Source organism: Magnolia sinica, chromosome 16 (assembly GCF_029962835.1).
Source record: "Magnolia sinica isolate HGM2019 chromosome 16, MsV1, whole genome shotgun sequence".
NCBI lineage: Eukaryota > Viridiplantae > Streptophyta > Magnoliopsida > Magnoliales > Magnoliaceae > Magnolia > Magnolia sinica.
Window position 1 is genome coordinate 57,465,593 of NC_080588.1, and position 24,256 is coordinate 57,489,848.

Sequence of the window (24,256 nt, forward strand, 5' to 3'; positions counted from 1 at the left end):
CGATTTGACATATAGTAATAATGAAGCTTACTCACCTAGTTGAGCTTAACTCGATTTACTTAACTGGGCCCCCAACTGTGTTGACTTGGTGGAACTCCCCAAGTTGACGCGGCAGCGACACATCAAGCATCTTCCTTCTCTTCTACTTACCTCTGTTTGCTAGAACGACCTGAGTGGACTCGACCTGAGCGGACTCAACTTGATTGAGTTTAAGTGAGTCAGTGACTCTCTCACTTCCTCTCTCTCTCAATCTTTCTCTTCTTCCCTTCCTCCACTTCATTTCTCCTTTATCTGTCTCCCTCCTTTTCAACCTGGCAATTGGACTCACCCAGATCCAACAAGTCAATAGACTCACGAACCGAGTGAGTTAGCAACCCAACTGAGTCAGTGAGTCTGACTCATTCTCTCTCTCTCTCTCTTGCTGATTCTCTTCCTCTTTCTCCTCTTCTTCCTTCTGCTTCTCTTCTTCCTCTTCTTCTCTTCTCCTGCCCTGGACAACGACAGGGGTTAGACCTGGCCAGAACTCGTGAAACTCGATTACTCGACTCCCAACTCAATCACACTCGGGAACGAATCGATTGAACTCGGTTCAAAACCTGACTCCAACAGCAAGTCTCTCTCCCTTTTCTCTTCTTTAGATTCCCTCCTCCTTTCTTTTTTCCCCCTTTGCTAGAACGTCCAGCAGCACCTCTGGCGCAAACCAGACTCAACGGACTAACTTGGCATGACTCAATCAGTAGCCCCGTGCTCTCTCTATCCTTCTCTTCTTCTTCTTATTCTTCTTCTTCTTCTTCTTCTTCTTCTTCTCCTCTCTCTCTCTCTCTCTCTCTCTCTCATTGTTTAAGTTCAAGGCCTGTTTGGATGCATGTAAGTGGATTAGTGAGCCTCCGTAGTACCCCATTCTTGGCACCTAGCGTCCATACGCCAGATTCCGATCCTGGGATCCTACAAAGAGGATTTTTTTTATGTACATTTAACTCGTAATAAGCATAACCACAAGATCACCCAATTCACAAAGGCAACATCAACAACACATATCCACTAATATAATCATTTGAGTACAATGCTGAAAGGAAAATACATAAATCGAAAATCAAGCTCCAGAAGACCGCTACACGCTCCAAGCTCAACAATGCCGCAACCTAACATCTCCTGCACGCATCTATCGTGCATAAGCTTATAGAAAGCTTAGAGGGTGATGTAAGTGTGTGCACTAGATAAGTGCCAAGTATTCGATACAATGCCATCATCATACAGTACCAGAAATACTGGTAACCCATAAATCGTATAATATCGGAATAAACAGATATATGGACAAGATCATGAATTATCAGAGTAAACATAAATACTGACAAGATCATAAATCATATGATAACAGAGTAAACGAAAATACGAACAAGTCCATGAGTCAATCAATATTAGAATACACAATATAGGACAGTTATGCAAATGAGGAGTCATAAAGAGCCAAATATCAGATGTCGAAGATACGATGCAATATGCAATTCCTGATGAGTTCACGAATAGCGTCAATCATATCTAGACCATATAATGCAGAAACACAGTAACCCAAAATGTCATATGCCATGAATGTAATGCAATATGCGGTGCAAATGGAACGACCATGCTGGAGTGTGAAGTCGGGATGATAGTACGTAGTATCGCAGGCTATGGGGTCCATCACAAGGGACTTCTATCCAAACCAGTCCCATACCTAAATTTGGATAGTCAGACCCAATGTGGTAAACTCCTGATCTCAGGTTAGTCGCGCGCCCCAACCGAAATCCTGGCCATTGCGAGGGCACACGTAACAAATAGTTGCACACCACCAACCCGAGTGGATAGTGAATGAATGAATGCATGAGTATGCAACTCCTGCTCAATAAATCCACATATCTGTATAGTTCCTCTCTGGGATCATCACCGGGGTTTAGTACACTCCAAATGGCACTGTCGCTCTTCTAGCCGCACAGTCCAAGTGAGCGTAAGAAACCTCACTATCCGCCTGTCCAATAGTCTGCCAATATCTATCTGGCACGTCGATAGCGGACCCATTTACGAGCTGGTCAAACTCAGCCTAGTATTGCCCCCTACCCTCGGGGGTGTAAGGCCACACCCCCTCCCAACCGACCATGACACAGTGGGAGACGCGGCCTCCTGGTATTTGGCACTCGGGTGCTCATGTATCCACTCGGTCTCGACGTTGGGGCGTCTCCTGGCCACGGAGGTTTAGGGATTCTCACCCAGGGACATCTATGGTGCCCGTATGCTAGAACTAAATATTTTCGGTGTCCCATTTGGCCATCCACAATATGCTTATGGAGGCTACGACCCTGATGTCGCTAGGGCGTATAGTAATCATAATGCGAGATGCATGAGTCATACAATCCAGTCATGCATCAATCCTGCGCATACCGCGTGCTCATGTGAGATAACCTCCGCCTATCAGGGAGTCTCATAACAACATGCTCAATGACATGCAATGATCAACCACATCTCATAACAAACATGCAGATGATGCGTATGGGCATGTATCATGATGCTATGCTGTCACATACTCATAACCGGTATCAACAATCGGTATCGACAATCAACCTTAATAATGTGGACATTTAACCAACATTGCCCCCAAGGAATGGCCCACATAGAGCCAAACATATAATGGACCCACGGCCTCACACAAAGGCCTGATATACAACACAGTGGGCCTTACTCAAGGGACACATGTACACAACAGGCGGGCCCTGTTCATGGGCCCTAAATACATGACATGTGGGCCCTACACATGGGTCTCGAACACATCGAATGGGCCATGCATCACGGGCCATAAATACATCACAATGGGCCCTAACTATGGGTCGCATATACATTATATAGGTCTCGACAATCGGCCTCGACAATTGAAATCGGCCTCGACAATCGAAATCGACATTCGGAATCGGCCTCGATACTCGGCCTCGATAATCGGGATCGATCGATAATCAGAATCGACAAATCGGTCACGACAATCGGACCAATCGATAATCAAAATCGGCAAATCGGTCACGACAATCGGGATCGATCAATAATCAGAATTGGCAATTCGGTCATGACAATCGGGATCGATCGATAATCAGAATCAGCAAATCAGTCAAGGCAATCAGATCGATCGATAGCTGGAATCGGCAATTCGGTCATGACAATCATGATCGATCGATAATCAGAATCAGCAAATCAGTCAAGGCAATCAGATCGATCGATAGTTAGAATTGGCAAATCGGTCACGACAATCGGGATCGATCGACAATCAGAATCGGCAGATCGATCACGACAATCGGGATCGATCGATAATCAGAATTGGCAATTCGGTCATGACAATCGGGATCGATCGATAATCAGAATTGGCAATTCAGTCATGACAATCGGGATCGATCGATAATCAGAATCAGCAAATCAGTTACGGCAATCAGATCAATTGATAATTAGAATCGACAAATCGGTCAAGATAATCAAAATCGGTAATCGGTCTCAATCGATAATCAGCCTCGTTCAGTATTCGGCAATCAGCTAAGACAAATCAACACATAAACAAGGCGGGGTCCATTGATGAACATCCGTTCAACCATAATGTAAAGATTGGCCCGCGGTCGTGGTTATATCAAATCCAATAGCACGGAGCCATCCGTTTATGTGAATGGGGCCCACCGATTAGGGTTAACCCACTAAGAGAATGATGAGAATGGGCCTAACAAGGCCTAAGGAAAGGTCACAATGTGGGCATCCAACCATCATTGCCCAACAATGCAGACATCTAACTAACATTACTCTCAAGCAGTGGCCCACATAGAGCCAAACATAAAGTGGGCCCATGGCCTCATACAAAGGCCTAATATGCATCACATGGGCCGCACCAGTGGGCCTCATATATATCAACCGGGCTACATCAATGGCTGAACTAATGGGCCTTATATTCATCAAGTGGATCACATTAATGTGCCTCATATACACAATAGGTGGGTCCTTTACATGAGTCTCAAATACGTAACATGTGGGCCCCATACATAGGTTTCATATGCATTAAATGGGCCACACCAACGGACCTAATACATTTCACAATGGGCCGCACGATATGGGTCTATTACACATCAAGTGGGTTGCATCAATGGGCAGCACTACTGGGCCTCCGATTCAAGCAGATGGGCCCTATCATATGGGTCTTAAATACAAGGCAGGTGGGCCTATCATATGGGCCTCAAAATACAAGGCAAGTGGGCTCTGTCACATGTGTCAAAATATAAACAGATGGGCCCGCGCGTGGGCTATAAGTATATCATGATGGGCCTCATAGATAGGCCGTAACAATGGGCCTCAAGTGAGTTTAGACTGCACCAAAATTCATTTCAATAATTATAGGTGTATCAGGTGTATTACGGTACACAATTATAGGGGTACATGGTTCACCAATGTGATCAGCACTGTCCAAACATTTCCCAAGTAAATTAGCACCACCCAAACATTGTCTATGTAAATCGGCCCTGCCAAACACTGAATAGTGCTGTCCAGTAAAATCTGGACGGTGTGGATGAAATGAATACACCGTGGTGGTCTCATGCTGGCAAAACAGATGGATGGCTTGTATAAAAGAAAATCAAAGATGGGTCCACCGAATGAATCGTCCAGATGGACAGCTGAACACATAACTCAAGGTGGGGTCCACGTCACCTGTATTAGACGGCGTGGATGAAACACATGCAGTGTGGTGGTCCACACACCACCGTCCAAACGTTGTCCAGCACCGTCCAGACAGTCTGGACGGTGTGGATGAAACAAATATATCAGTGGTGGTGTCCACTGTTAAACAATGGATGGTGTGGAATATCATATATATCATGGTAGTGTCCAAGGAATTTACTGACGTCCCACACCAGCAATTGCGCCAGCCAATCTGTCCTACCAGTGGGTCCCACCGGATGTAATGGAGTATAACATAATATTATTTGTTATATTTTATTATTATTATTATAATATTATTATTATTATTATCATCATCAAGGAGAGCCGTAACGTCCAGCGTCCAAATGGACGGCTGGACAGGAATACATGCATCAAGGTGGCCTGCCGTCCCAGCTCTGCTGGACGGACGGCTTGGTACAGGGCACATACGTACTGGTGGGTCCCACGCAGGGCCCACCATAATGTCCGTTTTCCATCTAATCTGTTGGTAGGGTCACCCGGACCTGGATGAAAATGAGAAAAAATAAATTTGACATAATCCAAAACTGCTGGACGCCCAAATGAGGTTTCAATGGCAAACGTTCAATCAACACTGTTTCCTGTGATGTGGGCCACCTGAACACCATATATGGCTGATTTTTGAGTTGGCCAGCTGCCCTGAGGGGGGCCCATGAAATGCAAGGTGTTGATGTTCCACATACATCATGGTGGGGCCATGGCTAGGACCCACGTCCCAGCGTCAGTGTAGCAGGACATCCTGGCGTCCTTTGATTATTGGCAGCAGCAGCAGCAGGCGCTGCCTTGTTTGCTGTTTCTTTTTTCTTTTTTTTTGTTTCTGAGGATTTCTCAGGTGGGGCTCACATCAGGTGAATCCACTCCATTCACTGGCTCCTATGGCTCAAGGCAAGCTAGACGAGCCCAATATTGATATGTTTTGGTGTGGAGAAAGGTCAGAGTAAATTTTTTAACGGTGAAACTCACTGTTTTCCATGCTATGGCCCGCCAGGGGATCAGATTGGCTTCATTTTTTGTCTTAACGCATAAAATGATCTAGGGAATGGGATGGACGGTGTGGATTTGATCAATACATTTAGGTGGTGCCTGCATGAGTGGCCCACTCAAAAAAGGCTAAAGTGATAACAACTTTAATTTTAGTTTTTTTTTTTTATTGCAGTGGCTACCTGTTCAAGCTTCAGGCCACGTCCAGCGTTCCCTGGACGCTGGACTATCCATTTCATCAGAATGGGTCCCACGTGTGGGGACCACGGCTGGTGGGTCCCACGTCGACGTGGCCCACTTGACTTGAATCAATTTGATGCTTATGTTTTCCCATCACCAAAGGGTACTTGGATGGTTTGGTTAAGGCATACATCAAGGTGGGGTCTATCCGAGTGGGCCACACATCACATAAAAATGAAAGAGAGAGAGAGAGAGAGAGAGAGAGAAGCACCCACCTTTGATCTCCTATTCCTTCTTCCGCCAACATGATCTAGAGCTCCAAAGGACAAACTTTTGCGGTTGAGATTGTTTTTGGAGGGTGGGGATGAGAGATAGGAAGTGGGCCACACAAAGCCTCTCATGGAGTTTTTGCTTGGACGAGGGTTGCTCCCATGGGAGTTTCTTGGAATGATGAGAGAGAAAATGGGAGGGAAAGAAGTGGTGAGGTGGAATGATGGGATGAGAGGGATGGTGAGTGATGGGTAATGGTTTTTATTGACTTTTGGGTGGAAAGAGGAATGGGTGTCATTCCTTGTTGGTGAAAAAGGGATGGATAGGTAAGATTGTGTACTTACTTTCATTAATGGATTGATGTGATGTTTAGGGTAGAGATTCTTTTGGAGATTGCGACGCGCGGTGTTTTCCTCTGACTGAACGCAGGCTTACATCTCTTGGCCTGGGTACCGCATCAGCGTGCAAGACACAGCATCGGAACCGCGACGACGACGCGGTCGTAATAGTATAAGTTTCGGTTCGAACCGACTCCAGTATGTGGGACTCGGTTTAGGATCGCGCGCAAACGTCGGATACGGGTCGAGGGTTGCCGGAATTCAACCGAAAGGACTGCGGAAGCCAACGGAACGGTACGGACTAGGACACGGGTCTTACACAGACAGGTTCTGGACTCAAATAGTCCTGCAACCCAACCCGCGACTCGGTCGGGTTGAAATAGACTTGGTATTGTATGTCTGATTCTCCCTCCGTCTCTCTTTATTTATGTTTTATTTCTGGGATGAGCTGGCCTAAAAGGAAAGAGTTCTTATAGACTACACTAGTCCCATTTCAGAAGATTCGATCCTAACTAATTAGAGGTTTATCTACGGGATTGTTGTTGATCCAACCAATGAGTTTGAGTCGCTAAGCTCAGATCCTGTTAGCATGGCTATGATCATCCAAAAGGGATACCTTTTTGGGCTACTAGCCCACCAAACGAGTGGCTCTGATTAGCGAATGGGCCCCATCACCAGGTGATGGGTTTCTCGAACGAACGGAGGAGGTGACCCAGCCATTAATGGCAGGTCATCATCGAATAGTTGATCCTATGATCAACAACATATTAACAGTGTGGATAGGTCCCATGATCATTGTGGTACCCACCAAATGGACGGTTGTTATTCCTTAATGGGTTCGGGTTTAAAATGTGGTGGCGGCTCTACTATTGCAATGGGAACCCTAGAACGCGGAGTGAATGGAGGGTTGGGATGATTTGGAATGGAAGGTTAAGATGGAAAGGATTGGAGGCATGCGTATCGCCAACGGGGCAGCAGTGGGAAGTTTTCATTTTCAGAAAACACCACATAGTGCCCTAAATGTGTCATGATTTGTGATTTCACACACGTGTTTCAACATGCGGGTAGGGTTAGGATTTGGTCGGACCATCCCTCTAAACATGATGGACAGTTCAGATCATCCATCCAGGTGAAGAGGGTGGGCCACATTTTAAAAGAACGGTCTTCGTTCATCACGGCGAGAAAAGGAGGGAGAAAGCCTTCCTTTCTCAAATTGGCTCGAGTCGAACATGTTTGACCAAGCTGACTGGTTTGGTGTGGCGCAGGTGTACGCCTTATTGGTTGTATGCACAGTGGATGTGAGGCCCACAGTGATGTTTTGATGGATCTAGTCCGTTCATTCATTTTTTTTCAACTCGAATTAGGACCCCCAACCCAAAGGATGAGGCAAATCCATGACCTAGGTGGACCATACTTAGTTCGAATTCTACTATTGATTATTATTAATCGAGTGGTCATACTTCTTCCAAATCGATTATCAATGGTCCTAAGGGTCCTAGGGTCTGCCTAGATGAAAATCAATGGTTGAATTACTGGAGTGATGGCCTAGATGTGATTATCAAGTGGCGTACCATTAAATTGGATGTTGTGGATCCAATGAATGGTGGATATGCTGAGTTAAGACCTAAGATTTATAATGTATGGCTCAATTTCAAGATGTTGCGCTGGTCCATCCTAGGAATCAACGGTTGAACTGTGCAGATTTTTAGTCATTAAATGATGGTGAATGACATAGGCTAAGTGTGTACCTTCACACAACTATGCTAACTTAAATTACAATGGCGACACCCAAATACTGAAATGTACAGGGTGTTATAACATATATCTGCTAACAACACCAACAACATGTGGAATATCTGGTCTTGTACAGTCCATGGCATACATCAAGCTGTCAACTGCGCTTGAATAAGGCACATAAAATATAACATGCTTTTCTTCATCTGTTTCAGGACACCGTTTAGAAGAAAGCTTAAAATGAGTCATGTGGGGAACACTAACTAGCTTTACCATGTCCATTCCATACTTCATCAATACATTCTCAAAGTATTCTGCCTAAGATAACCATAGCCCGCTCCTCTTCCAGTCTATGTGTATGTCAATACCGATAACCCTCTTTGCAACCCTTAGATCTTTCATCTTAAATGTCCCTGATAGCTGAGTCTTCAGTATGTTGATCTCAAACATGTTATAACTGACGATAAGCATACCATCAACAAACAATACCAAGATAATAAATTTTTCATCACTCAATGCCTTATAATAGATATAATGATCACACTCACTCTTGGTTAACCTCTAACAAACCATGAAATAATCAAATTTCTTATACCATTGCCTATGTGACTATTTCAGGTCGTACAACGACCTCTTCAACTTGCCAACCTTGTTCTCTGTCCCTTGTATTTCAAAACCTTCTGGTTGCTCCATGTAAATTTTTTCTTCTAATTTTCCATGTAGGAAAGCAATTTTCACATCCATCTGTTCCAACTTAAGATTGTATTTAGCAACCAGCGTCAATACAAATCTGATAGATACTTGCTTTACCATGGGCACAAATATCTCAGTAAAGTCAACGCCTTATTTTTAAGCATATCCTTTCACTACCAACCTTGCCTTGTACCCATCATGTTTCTTCTTGAAGATCCACTTGCATACAATCGCTTTACGGCTAACGAGAAACTCCACCTACTCCCACATCTTATTCTTATAGAGGGAGTCTATCTTGTCATGCATCGCTACTTTCCACTTTTCAACATCTACATTGTAAAGATCCTCCTGAAAAGTAGACGGATACCCATCATCCATAATGATGGAAAATACAACATTTGAGTAATCTTTGTATCTCTATAGTAACTTACAATCCCTTGGCAGATTCCTTCTCACAAGTGGTTGTTCCACCTACTCGTATACCTATGTTTACGTCTCAGTATCAACCTGTGTCTCATCTCTACCTCTTTGAACGTCCACAACTAACTTTTTGTCCTCCTTGTGTTCATCCTTACAGAACAAAGATCCTTCGTTGAATCTGACATCACGACTAATGATGATTTTCCGTGTGGCCTCTTCATATAGCATGTACCCTCACAACACCCCATACTTTTAGTCCTCGGGTGTAACTAAACGTTGATATTTGGGTTGGAATCAATCTGCCCGTTAGTCAATGAAGATCAATAAGGAGGATAAGATTTAATTGTATGACCCACCTGAGTTACGGATCTATCCTATTTTTAGACTAATGCCCTATTAGGATCGGTGGAGGCCAATGAACGAAATGGATTTGTTACGGGCATCATCGTGGACTCCATGCACTGCGTGTGTGCATAAGCATGTTCACAACCCCAAGTATAAGGTAGCGATGTAGTAATAACTCGTGAGAACGAGGTCAAATCCACAAGGACTAAACTTATACGTATTCTGAAAAGAACTAAAACTAGAACTAGAAGAATATCTAAATCTGAATTCTGGAATAAAAGATAATAATTGTGAATAATGTTTAAACTATCAATTAAAGGTGGGAACTAAGGTGCCAAGGTTCCACTTGTAGCTATTAAGATGCTACCTTGTTTGATTCAATAAACACAATTGGAATTAGAGTCTTATCATATCCAATTGGAAGATAAAGCAATTTAAATCAAATCTGAATTTTTCATTGACCTAATTCTCAATGGAGGAGAATTGTGAAGATTGGAAGGGATTCCATCACCTTACCATGCCCAGGAGACAATGAGAAACGATGGGATTTACCAATCTCACTATCTCAAAACAGGAAAAGAAAATATCCAAAGCTATCACAACATCTATTGTAATTTGATTCACAATAAATCATAAAAAATTGAAAATATTCATTTAATATCAATCTAGAAATCAATAAAGTTTAATAAGAAAAAGAATCAAAGCAAAATAAACATCCCAACACGCTACAAGCTTCACCTCTTAGCCCTAGCCAACCATAGACATGATTGAAACCAAATCTTTTAAACAAAGCATGAAAAATAAACTAGGGAAGAAGAAAAACTCTTTGGCGGCTGCTTCACGCTTGTGTTATGCTCCTTAAGACCTTTCCAAACCCTAGAAGATGCTTTGGAGTATCGTAGGAAGTCTTATTTATAGTTGTGGAACTTCAACTTTCGCGCCTAGTTAGAAAATTCTAGAAATTGCCTCAAATTTACGCACTCTCCGCAGTTTGCTAAATTAAACTTCATTCTACGCAGTTTCTCAAAATATACTTCACTCTGCATAGCTAAAATAGACTCCGAGTTTCAGAATATGTTTTTTTAGGAAAATTTCAGGAATATGCTTGCTTTCAGGACAATCTCAGGATTCTTTTTCTTCACTTCAAATCTTTAATTATCTTCATTCCTCACTTACTTTTCTTGGATCTTTGGCATGTGAATTCTTCTTTAATGACTTCCAAATCTCTAAATCTTCATTTAGTAATCTTTTGAGCATAAATCTTCCTTTTGGCATCAATTTCACCTTAAACTCTCGAAATCACCTCGCACATGAAACATACATAATTAAATCGATTAAGCACTATCATGTTTATAAAATCAATGTATAAATAGGAAAAATATGTAATATTTCACACCCAACACACCTCCCCAACCAGCATTTTGTTAATCCTGACTAAAAATGCGTGAAGTGATCTTCAATTCTCAATATTCAAAGTTCTTCAAGAAAACAATCATTTATGTAAACAAGTATGAATGAGTATAATATAAAGAAGTGAGAGTGAAAATTTGTAAACCTAGAACCGAATCAAACGAGCAATCAATCAAATAGATTCTTCATCAATCAATCTAGAGCATAAGTTCATATATCAAATTTTCCCAATGTGTTTAGTAAATTTTAATTTAATTTCCATAAAAGCACTATTATTTCATAATGTTAGCCATGCTCATCACCTCAAGATTACTAGAATAATCAAGTGCAGATTCCGAACTTATCCCCTTTTTTCTTTTTTTTTCAGTTTTTTATTTTATATTGACGGTCTCTTTTTATTCATTCTTTTCAGACTTTACATTTTTTTCATATTTTTTTATTCTTTTCCAGTCTTTTTACCATACATGACCTTTTTGTTAATTTCACTATTTTTTAACTAGTTCTTTTCATCTTTTAAGGTGGATAAAATTCTTCAGACTTAGTTCTCAATATCTTTCAATGATATACATACTAACAATCAGAAATTCTAGGACTGTTCACAAAAAGCAAATTGAACGTGTCTTGTGACTTAGATTAACATGATATTCAAACTTCCTCTTAATCAATTAAATGCAAGAATCTAAACGATAGTCTACTCGGTTGATCAAACTCAGACAATTCAAAGTTCAATCTCCACGTTATCATCATACTTAAAGCATTCTTAATTCCAAAAATTATCATTTCCCAAACATGTTTTTAACTTGAAATTTTGAAAATTTTCATAATTTTTGCTCAAAACTAAAAAAACACTGATTAGTTTACCTAATCCACACTCCCCAACATAAAATCTACATTGTCCTCAATGTGTGTGTGTGAGCGCGCACGCGCGTGTGTGTGTGTGTGCGCGTGTGTGTACAAGCATGCAATGTATATGAGACAATGAAAAGAAATGAGAAATGATGGAAAGGTAGTACCTGAAGAAAGGGAATCGAAGCTTTTCCAAGGTTCTCAATGTGAAGATGGGTTAGCATAAAGACTCAAACAAACTGAAAGCAAAATTTCTTAATCCTAAATCCTACTAAAACAATAAAAGCTAACTACACCTCCATCAGACTAGGAGATCAATCCTGGTCCACAGGATTAGTCAGAGGCATGGACATGTCCTCTAAGTCAAATTTTTCAACAAATGGTTTTAAAGGATGTCCATTCACTTTAAAAACATGGTCATTCATTTGATTCTTTATCTCAACGGCCCCATGTGGATAGACATTAGTCACAGTGAAAGGGTCGGTTCATTGAGATCAGAGTTTACCCGTAAAAGGGTGTAACTAAGAATTGTACAGGACTTTTTGACCAATTATGAATGATTTCTAAAGGAAGATCCTGTCGTGGAGCACCTTCATCTTGTCCTTGTAAATTCTCGAGCTCTCGTATGCGTCGTTTCGAATTTTCTCAAGTTTAATCAACTGTAGTTTGCATAGTGAACTAGCGTTGTCCAAATTGAAGTTCAGATTTTTGATAGCCCAGTAGGCTCTATGTTCCAACTCTACAGGCAAGTGGCAAGCTTTCCCATAAACGAGTCTAAAGGGAGACATTCCAATGGGGGTCTTAAAAGCTATACGGTATGCCCATAAAGCATCGGTCAAATGGATTGACCAATCCTTACGGTTAAAGTTAACCGTTTTCTCCAAAATGTGTTTAATTTTCCTATTGCAAATCTCAGCTTGTCCACTTGTCTGTGGGTGGTATGGAGTGCTCACCTTATGAAAGATGTCATATTTCTTCATTAAGTTTTCAAATGGCCTATTACAGAAGTGTGAACCTCCATCACTAATGATTGCCCAAGGCGTTCCAAACCGAGAAATGATATTTTCTTTTAAAAATCGAATGACCGTACGATGGTCATTGTTCCGGCACGGGATCGCTTCGACCCACTTAGTGACATAGTTTACTACTAGCAAAATGTACAAATTCTCAAAGGATTGGGGGAATGGCCTCATGAAATCGATGCCCCAACAATCAAATGCTTCAATGATAAGAATGGGGTTCAAAGGCTTCATATTTCGATGGGACAATGCACCCAATTTCTGACAATGCTCACAAGCTTTGTAAAACTCATGAGTGTCCTTGAACATAGTGGGCCAGTAAAAGCCACACTGTAGAATTTTGGTCGTGGTCTTTTTAGAAGAAAAGTGACCACCACAAACCTGCGAATAAAAGAAGGAGATGACACTTTGGTGTTCATTTTCTGGTACACATCTCCTTAAAATTTAGTCTAGGTAATATTTGAATAAATACGGGTCATCCCAGAAGAACTTACAAACTTCAATGAAGAATTTTTTCTTATCTTATGCATTCCAATGAGTCGGCGTGAAACCTGTGGCAAGATAATTAGCAATGTCAGCAAAACAAGATAATTGGGAGAGTTTAAACAATTGTTCATTAAGGACATCGTTTATAGGTGGCATTTCAAGGGAATCGAGGAGATCAAGTCTCGAAAGATGGTTAGCCACTACGTTCTCTACTCCCTTTTTGTCCCATATTTCTAAATCAATTCCTAGAGTAGGAGGATCCATCTTATCAAGCGGGGCTTAGCATCATTCTTAAAGAGAAGATACTTCAACACCGCATGATTAGTGTAGATGATGATCTTGGATCCGATCAAGTATGACCTAAATTTGTCCAAAGCGAACACTACGGCTAAGAGTTCCTTCTCCATAGTAGAGTAGTTCATTTGGGCAGGATTTAGAGTTTTACTTGCATAATGAATAACATAAGGCTTCTTTTCTTTTCTCTAGCCTAACACCACCCCCAATAGCATAGTCAGACGCATCACACATAATCTTAAAAGGAATGCTCCAATCGGGTGGCTGCATGATAGGTGTGGTAATCAATATATCCTGGAGCTTAGTAAAAGCTTCCTAGCATTACTCAGTCCACTAGTATGGTACATCCTTTTGAAGTAGATTGCATAAAGGACGAGAGATGTGACTAAATTCCTTTATGAATCGTCTGTAAAATTCAGCGTGTTCTAAGAAGAATCGCACGTCTTGTATGCTCTTGGGTGGAGGTAGGTTAGAAATAAGATTAATTTTAGTCTTATCTACCTCAATTCCCTTTGACGAGATGATATGTTCAAGAACAATTTTCTTACGAACCATGAAATGGCACTTCTCCCAATTTAGTACCAAATTCTTTTCCTCACATCGCTTAAGCATATTTTTCAAATTTTCCAAACACTCGCTAAAGGACAGACCACAGACAGAGAAGTCGTCCATGAAGACTTCTAAATATTGTCCCACCATGTCAGAAAATATATTCAACATGCATCACCAAAAAGTGGCAGGGGCATTACATAGTCTGAATGGCATCCTTCAGTAAGCAAAGGTGCCAAAGGGGCATGTGAAAGTGATCTTTTCTTGATCTTCAAGGGCTATCTCTATCTAATTGTAGCCCGAATATCGGTCAAGGAAGCAATAGTAAGAGTGACCAGCTAGCCTTTCCAAGATTTGATCAATGAAGGGCAAAGGAAAGTGGTCTTTCCTCGTGACGGTATTTAACTTTCTATAGTCAATGCACATTCTCCAACCAATAGTAACTCTAGTTGGCACGAGTTCATTGTCGGCATTGGCTACGATGGTGATTCTAGACTTCTTAAGAACCACCTGGGTTGGACTCACCCATTGGCTATCGGATATGGGGTATATGATACCCACATCCAACAACTTAAGTACCTCAGCCTTAACCATTTCCTTCATGTTTGGATTTAATCGGCATTGTGGTTGTCGGGAGGTCTTCACATTATCCTCAAGATGAATGCGTTAAGTACAAATCAAAAGGTCAATTCCCTTGAGATCCATAATCGACTATCCAAGGGCTCCTTATACTCAATGAGAGTAAGGATAAGCATACTCTCCTATTCTTACTCAAGGTGGGAAGACATCACCTTCGGGTATGTCTCACCTTGACATAAATAGATATATTTAAGATCATAGGGTAAAGGTATTAGATCAAGCTTCGGCGCTTTGAAGCTAGACGGTAAAGGCACTACATTAGTTTGGGGTAATTTTTTAAATTGTGGTCTCCACCGGTTAACTTCAAATACCAGCGTAGCATCAAGCATGACATCCATCTCCCTAATCATGTCATCATCCAAATCAGGTGAGTGGGCCAAGCATGTCCAAGCACATCTCTAGAGTGTCAGAGTATAGAGTCAAAATTACTTATCTTCCACGAAATAATCAATCATGTTAATGTCATAGGTATCGTTATCATCCTTTGACTGTTTACTCATATTGAAAAAGATACTGAGCTCTAATGTCATATTTTCGAAAGATAGATTCATAATCATATTCCTATAATTAATCATAGCATTCGATGTAGCAGGGAATGGGCGACCAATAATGATGGATATCTGAGTGCTCACATCCACGATGGGTTGAGTATCCAGAACAATAAAATCTACTAAGTAGTAGAATTTATCAGCCTAGACCATCACATCCTCAATCATCCCTCTCGGTACACGAACTGATTGATCGACAAGTTGTAACGTCACTACCAAAAAACTGGGCAAAGGCTACCGATAAAAGTTGTAGCTAAAGACATATGGCTACGGTTAAAGTCCGTAGCACGACCGTAGCCATTGGTACTGTAGCCATAAGTCTTAAAGTTATGGCTACGGATTTAATCCGTAGCCATAGCGATAATAGCTACGGATTAAATCCGTAGCCATACTTTCCGTAACTCTAAAGGACATATAGCTACGGATTATATCTGTAGCTATAAGTACAACGAGAACCGTAGCAATAGGCTGAAATTAACAACAGCTACGGTTTCTAGATAAAGCGCTACGGTTAAGAGCCGTAGCTACTGACTATATATATATATATATATATATATATATATAATGGTATATCATACCATTGTAGTACATGTCCTGATAGATCAACTCATATAAGCTAATACAGATAAATAGTTCATGGTTGAATCATTCATTCATTCATTTTAATCCATTTACAAAAGTACAATACCAACATAATAGTTATATGTCTATTTAAAGTTCTCATTGACAGCAAGATACAATGCCTTCTCGTAGCCAAATAGCTTCTCGACAATCGCAAGCGAGAACTCCATGGATGTGCCTCTACTGGTTATTAATTTTCCATCAACTAACACTCTATCCTCAGCTTCGCTTTGGTCCGAAAGCTTACTGCACATGGCTGAAAATCAATTTCATCATACAAACAATGTAGTCATATGAAAAAGCTATGCCCCGAAACACACGAGATGTGAAGTTCAAATACCTAACACTGAAGATAATAACTGGTTTCTCACCAAAAAGAAGCGTCTTGGAGTCCTTCACCTTGAGCTCATGATCTTCTATCGGCCATGGACACTATCATCCACCACAAGATAGTAAGAAACAACACCTTCACATACACACGCATGTTTATTTTATCAGTTACACACACATGCATTGATGAAAAAAACTTGGAACATGGAAATATGCTCCAAAATCTTTGACAGACACAAACCTGCCCTAAATCACTAATTATGCCACTACATCTTAAGATGTATCATCAACTCAAAACAAAAATCCAAAAGGAAGGCTTGGCCATCCAATGATATTCAAATTTGTGGTGGAAGGTGGGATGTCTCTGATTTGGATGCATATGGATGTTACTACACTTGAATTTTAGAGTTACTTTACCTGAAGTCAATTTCCCCCATCATTCATTCAAAGCCATCATTTTTCAGAGAGCAGAGAACAAAAGAGTTCCCATCTCTAGTTTTTCAGCTACAATCTCAAGTCATGAGATGGTTACTCTTCACGACAGTCATATTATGCTTAGATACACGAACACCAGTTCTTACTGGTAAGTAAAGACTCAATACCTCCCAATAACTTATAGAAGCATAATGTATAACGGGTTCATATCATTACAGACAAAATGACACTTTAGTTATACCTCAACTCATTCGGTAAATGTCAAATCACTCGAAGTACAGCTGAAAAAGTCATGAAGTCTTCATTTCAATTAAACAACTTACACTTTGGGAGGAGATGAAGATCTATTATACTCCAGAATCTCTGAATATATCCATGCAATAAGGATAGGAGTAATGCAAGCAAAAAGGAAACCTGAAACAATCAAAATTAAGCATATCAGAATAAAATGTTTTAAAAAATGAAAAACTGGTGCAGTAAAAAATTCTCATGTACACAACATTGGTGGTTAACTCAGAAAATTTTCCCTAGTATGAGGTGGACTGTCATAAATACTCTTGCCTGATAATGAACTTCGTCCTATGAAAACTCTGCCCAAATTCCAAAATAAGTAGAGTGGCCATTTATGTTATTGGTAATCCTATGATGATATACTAGAAGGAAAGAGAGAAACTGTTTTTTCTTTCCTCTTTTTTTTTTTTCTCCAAAAATATCACCATTCCATGTTGGACAGTTACTAAACAAGTGAACCTTTTTTCTGCTGTTCATTTCAAAGAGAAAAAATTGTACTACTCTATGCTAACTTGTAATAGTTATCATTTGGAATTATATCAAGAAAGGTAAGTAATTAGTAGTGCAAAAATTGTAAACAAGAAAAAGAGTAAGTTTCATGATAAATTGATTGCTTGCCAATCCCTGCCAATCAGTAGCACTAGCCTAACAATTTATTTGGAAAGCTACCAATCTCCATCTCATAGATCACCTATAAAGCAGGCATATTTATTAGGGCTCCAGCATAAAAACAGTGGATTATACCAGACTGCGATTTGCATCCCAAAATTTCTGCCTTGCTGCTAGAAACAATAGATCTCTTCAACTCACAAAACCGAAGATAGCATAGGCAAGCCACTTCGACCTTCCGACACAACAACGTGCATCCGCATGTATCAAGTCATCTCCAATTATAATCTAGACATTATCACCATATTCATCTCTGAAAATGTACATATGGTAGTCAGCACCATCCTAGCCTTGTAACAGATTATCAGAACATGGCCTCCATCCTATTTAGATCTGCTAGTCACAGAATTGGATGCATTTGCAATTCCACCTGCACTCAAAGATCCGAACTCCATCAATAGTTTATCGATCTCATTTTTAATAAAACAACTGGAAAAAAAAAAAAAACATTGATTCCAATATTCGACCCAAACCTTAGAAAGAAAAATAAATAAATAAACCACAAGCTCTAACACATTCAATCTAAAAATCAAACCTTTTCTTGGTTTAAAACTTCAATTCCTGGCAAACAAATTAAACAAAAGAAAGAACAAACCCAAGATTTCAGCATTAAATTCAAATTAAAAGCTTATAATAATATTAAAAAATGATTTATATCACAGGTGCAACCCAAAAACCAAACCCTTTCTAGATTTTCAGCTTAATTTCGATGCAATAAAAAATCAAACATAAAATAAAAATTAAAAATTAAAAAAAACAAAAACCTATAATTTATACATCAAATTTACTTCATACATGGATGAAAAAAATGCTCTTTATCATCATCGAAATTGTCCTTCATCGATTGATGAAATCATAAATATTGAGCGTCTTTATCAAACACCACATTGGCACGAGAGACGGATTTCATTAGCTAAACTACAACTGGTTGTAGGAGATCATTTACACCTATAGATTCTAGAAAATTGAGGCACATCATGTGCTCAAATAGACCACATCACATAAAGCAGCGGGGATTGAACTTGGGTTTGCTAAGTTGCTTAGGAAGATATCTAGAAATAGGAGAAGAAAAGACATAGCATGGAATATTTCTATAGATAAATGAAGTCTCTACAGATGAAGCCAGAAAGCAATATTATTGTCAACATGTAAATATATAGATTTAAGCATATCAAATCTATGCAATATGTCATGAATACTGGCTGAGAGTGAGCACTGATTACACTTCCAAACATAAGAAAAAAAGTGTGCACATCTTTATAGATACAACATGCTAAGTAGAACACTACAAGTACAAACAGGATTTATCAAAGACCGTAAAAAGGAGAGACATGAATAATTCAATACAGCATTATGAAGCAGCAGATAAACAATCAAACCTTTAGCTTTGGCTCATGAACAGTTAAGTATGCATTATCATAGATGGTTACAATATCCTCTTCTTTTCAAGATAGCTCCTTGTTCAAAGGCCTTTTTCGAACCTGGCATGCAAACTGGAACAACATGTAGAAATCATTGGGATTCTGAATAAACAGGAGCAGCAACTACTTCAGATTGCATCAGCGAAACAGTTGCATGCACAACAGATCAGTTTTTGCTCACAAATGACAATTTCAATAAATTTGGCATGCACTCTCAAATATTCAAAACATAAAAAAAAAAAAAACCACCAATGAGTTGGCATTACAGTTTGTGATGGATGCAGTGCAGATAAAAGCTAGGATGCAGAAAGAAAAAATCCATGATTTCAAGAGTTAATTCAAAATCAAGACTGCTTTCTTGTATGAAACCATGATGTTAAGTGTCAATACAATGGATCCCAATAAAAATTTAGCAAGTAGGTAGCATATGAGCACCACCAAGTTTTCTGAATCAAAACATTTACCATGCTTAGCGGACAAACATCTCAGATGGTGAGTGGCTGGTAGTAAAGAATGGAAGCAACATACCACAACTATTATCTAATCTTCACCAAGTTGCTCTCCTTCAAACTAGCCTCTTTTTCACTAGTTGATGATCTAACTAAGGCAGCAACTTGGCTTCTTTGTTGCCTGCTAGTCGTTGTATCAAAGTCATTATCGAACCCCTTGGTAACAAGAGGCATGAAAGGTGATGGCTCAAAGGTTTCTGACATAACATGCTGCAAAGAGGTAAATGACATTGTTTTTTTTAAAAAAAAGAAAAAAAAAAAAAACAAAGAGAGAGAGAGAGAGAGGAAATAACGTGGAATGAAAAGAGAAAATCATGTTTATATTATGATTTTCATACTAGAATTTATCCAAGAGTGTGATTATGAATAGGAATTCCATCTCACTTAACGATTACCAAAATAAATGAAAATCATGCATTCTATTGATTAGTAAATAATGTAATTAGCAATTCATAAAGTAGTTTGGCATCTGTAAAAAAACAAAATGACAAGCGGAATTTTGCATATTTACTAGTTTGCATTAGAACAAATAACCTTAACACCTTACAAAAGTGATAGAGTTGATGCCCACCTGGCAATCTTTGTTTTCTGTGCCTACATGCAGCTACAGGTAACAGGTGAATATGCTAGCACATGTACCGGCATCAAATCAGTTCAGTTAATATGTTAAGAGAGGATGTTCGAATCAACAAGTTACAACTTCTATGAATCCTTTTATGCAACTATCAACAAATTACAACTTCTACACCATCAGAATCAACTCAAATTACTCTAAATCACATTGAAGTGATTTGTTAATTCTACACAATGAATAGCCTGAATACGATCCACACTGTCAAATGTGCCATGTGGCAAGATTGCAGAACATATAAGATATCCATCAGCTGGACTCCACCGTGCAGATGCTTTGACAAAAAGATAATCTGGCCTAATCATCCAGAGGGCCAGATCAAATGGAACAAATCAACCGCGAATAAGAAACTTGTTCAAGACTACTTTAGCCTGTTTCTTCAATTTACTTTCATCCACCTGATAGATGGAAAAACCTGATTTTCAGACAAAGGAGATCCCATAGTGGGGCCCACCAGATAGACAGCTCAACCATTCGGTATTCAAGGTTGTGAAATTACTAAAACTATTCACTGAAAATTTTGAGTAGAAAAATCACCGAAGCTAGCAGACCTCAAGAATTGCTGATTATCGGTTCGAAGAAATCATACCTATGAATCGATGAATCTACCAAAAATTTAAAAACAAAATCATCTGAGAGAGCGAGTATAACCTTAAAAAAAATCATCTCAGTCAACCAGCCCTCCTATAATGGTGTTCCAAGACACCAAGTTCCTTTCAGGCATTTTATCGAACAGCCGGTGGGCATCAATCATCATCCCACACTTCACATGCATCAACAACATTTTGTTCCTCAAATACTAATCCGGTTCGAACCCACTCTCGACCATGTGATTAAACACCCTTTTCATTATATATACTTAAGATTTGTTTTCCCAAGAGATGAATGCACAAACAGACAAAAACTAATAGTTACATACAAGGATTGAAAAACAGGTCATTATTTTTCCAATCCAAACTATAAAGAACAAAAATCAGAAACATAAGTCAAAGTATACCCGAATCTCTGAACCCCCTCAAACCTCCAATCAATCTAATCAATACCCCCTCAAACCTCCAATCTAATTCCATAAAAGAGAGAGAAAGAGAGAGAAATCTGAATATTCAAAAGAGAAAAAAGAAGATAATCGGTCTTCCATACCTAAAATGGACGCAGATTATGTAGTGAGAAGGGAGTCTTCATGAGATTGAGAGACAGGGGGTGGCTGGGGAGAGAAGATGGGTTCGTGAGAGGGGAGTATTCGTGAGAGAGGGTTTGAGAGATCGAGAGAGAGAAAGGGACGCGCGGGAGATTGAGAGAGAGGGAATGGTTTAGGTTTTTTATCTCACGAGTGGGAGGGAGATGAAAATTTCAGTTTGTGAGAGGGGGAATGAGAGAAATGGACACGCGGGCTGAGTATTTTTGCATTTTTAGCTGCTACGGCTTTCGACTGTAGCTAAAAGCCTTTTGACCGTAGCCTTTGTACCATTCCTCACTTCACCTCAGCGTTCGCATGCTTCTAACAAGTAGGGGACAGACAGTCCTGTCAACTGCTTTGTGGGACCCATCGTGATGTATTTGCTATATCCATTCTGTCAATTAATTTTGTAATTATTTTATAGAGAATGAACCCAAGAAATAGGCAAATCAAAGGTCCAAGTAAACCACACCATCGATCAATGGTACGAATTTAATCTCCATTGTTTCCTACTGTGTGGTCCACTTGAGCCTTCAATCTACTTCCTTGTTTAGGCTCTTGCCTAAAATGATTTTTAAAAATGGATAGATGTATTAGATGGAGCACACACATTTTAATGGGCCTCATAGAGTCTCTTATGGGGCTGCCACATGGTGGAGCTACTAGTGGTGGAAATAGCTTTTAGCTATGGTTTTATTATTTTTAGCTACGGTTTTAAGCTGTAGTAATATAGCTACGGTTTATATCCATAGCCAAAAGCTAACATGGACTGTAGCCTTTGCTCATTAGTAGTGCATGGTCCAGTGGGTTTTAATTCACCAAGACCTAGTTGTTTGTAGATCGAGTAAGGAATCAAATTTACACTCGCCCCCAAATTAAGAAGTATATGCTCAATCCGGTAATTCTCAATTACACGAGTGATGGTTGGGCCACCGGGATCTTTGTATTTTTGTGGCACATCTTGCTTGAGGATGGCACTCACTTTTTCTGTTAAAAAGATTTTCTTTTGTATGTTTTGTCGTCTTTTGGTAGTGAATAGATCTTTCAAAATTTTGGCATATGAAAGGATTTGTTTAATGGCATCCAGTAGAGGGATGTTGACCTTCACTTGTTTAAGCACTTCTAGAATATCCTGAAAATTAGATAGAGGTTTTGGTGCAATCAACTGTTGAGGGAATGACACAATCGGCTTACTTTGAAGTTCCGATTCTAACCCATGTGGAGTAATGCTAGGTCTATCATTCTTATCTTCTTTGGGGTCCTTAGGCTTTTCAGCCCTTACCGGAATAGATTTGTCATTTGTCTTTCCACTCCTAAGAGTGGTGATAGACTTGGCTTGCTCCATTTGATTTGAAGAGCTTAGGTCACTAATTTCACATTGTGGCTTTGGATTGGGGAGAGGTTGGACTGGAAACATTCCTTTTTCCCCACTCGCTAAGTGTGACTCAATCCTTTGAATAGACAATGCAAACATTTTCATTATTATTTTGATATACTGGAATGCTTGTATTGTATTCTGGTTGAATAGCTCTTAGTTTTGCATGAATTTTTGAATTGTATCCTCTTGAGGCCTCTTCTAATTTAAAATTTGAGTAAGGGCCTCTTATGGGTTAGCCATTTGTCCGTTTCTCCAACTGAAATTTGGATGATTTCTCCAAATGGAATTATATGTATTTGAGGTAGGTCCACTGAACGGTCTTTGATAGTTGTTCACGGCATTTAATTGCTCATTCAATATCTCTTGACAGGCAGGAATTGTTAGGAAATTCTTAGTTATATGTATATTACAAGCACAAATACCACAAACAACTTCCACAGCCATATCAGATTTGATAAGTTCTGCCTTCTTAAATTCAATGGCCTCGACTTTTCTTATGAGATTGGATACTCTTGCACTCATATCATCTTCCTCTTTTAGAACATAAATTCCTCACATTTCCTCTGATTGAGTAGGCTTAGAAGTGGTGAGTCTCGGAGAGGTGTCCCATGATTGCACGTTTTCTACCAATTGATCAAAGTAATCCCACACATCATGGGCTTCTTTATTCATGAACTCACCATTACACATCATCTCTACGAACTGACGCATTGGTAAAGTCAATCCGTTATAGAAAAAACTTATTATTTGCCATACTTCGTAGCTATGATGTGGACAGGAATTCATGAGATCTTTGAACCTTTCCCAGTATTGGAAGAAGGTCTCTTCCTCTTTTTGGGCAAAGTTCAAGATTACCTTCCTTAAAGTGTTAGTTTTATGAAACGGGAAAAACTTTTTGAGAAATTCCTGTGTCATCTTGGCCCATATGCTGATGGATCTTGGCTTTAAGGAGTGCATTCACGTCGTAGCTTTCTCTTTTAATGAAAAAGAAAATAATTTAAGTCGCACTGTGTCCTCAGACACGTTTGAAAAGTATAATGTAGCGACTATCTCATCAAACTCCTTAATGTGCAAATATGCACTTTCAAAATTTAGTCTATGAAACTTAAGGAGTTGTATCACTCCAGGTTTGATATTCACGTTTCCTGCATTAAGTGGAAAGACCATGCAGGAAGGTGTACTCACCCCCATTGATTGTAAATAATTGCATAGAGTACGAGGTTTTCATCTTAAACTTCCTCAACTGGTGGTTGAGGTTGAGGTTGATTTGCATTCATCACTTCAATTAACAGAGAGGATCTCAAGTGGTGT

At 39.7% G+C, this 24,256-nt stretch overlaps 1 long non-coding RNA gene and 1 other non-coding gene across 9 annotated transcripts; one reads left to right on the forward strand and one right to left on the reverse strand.

Annotated features, from left to right (window-relative positions):
• Positions 1-16,088: 16,088 nt before the first annotated feature.
• On the reverse strand, positions 16,089-22,006 carry LOC131229586 (uncharacterized). Of its 8 annotated transcripts, none has more exons than XR_009163461.1 (8): positions 21,531-22,006; positions 19,715-19,969; positions 19,209-19,322; positions 18,365-18,390; positions 17,905-18,258; positions 17,193-17,283; positions 16,476-16,570; positions 16,089-16,360 (listed from the first exon to the last, which is right to left on the reverse strand). It is a non-coding gene; the product is annotated as an uncharacterized LOC131229586 (long non-coding RNA). The 8 variants fall into 8 exon arrangements; XR_009163462.1 differs by having other exon boundaries at positions 16,089-16,350; positions 16,445-16,570; XR_009163459.1 differs by having other exon boundaries at positions 16,445-16,570.
• A 1,700-nt stretch (positions 22,007-23,706) lies between these two features.
• LOC131230127 (small nucleolar RNA R71) lies at positions 23,707-23,812 on the forward strand. Its single transcript, XR_009163850.1, has one exon. It is a non-coding gene; the product is annotated as a small nucleolar RNA R71 (small nucleolar RNA).
• Positions 23,813-24,256: the final 444 nt, after the last annotated feature.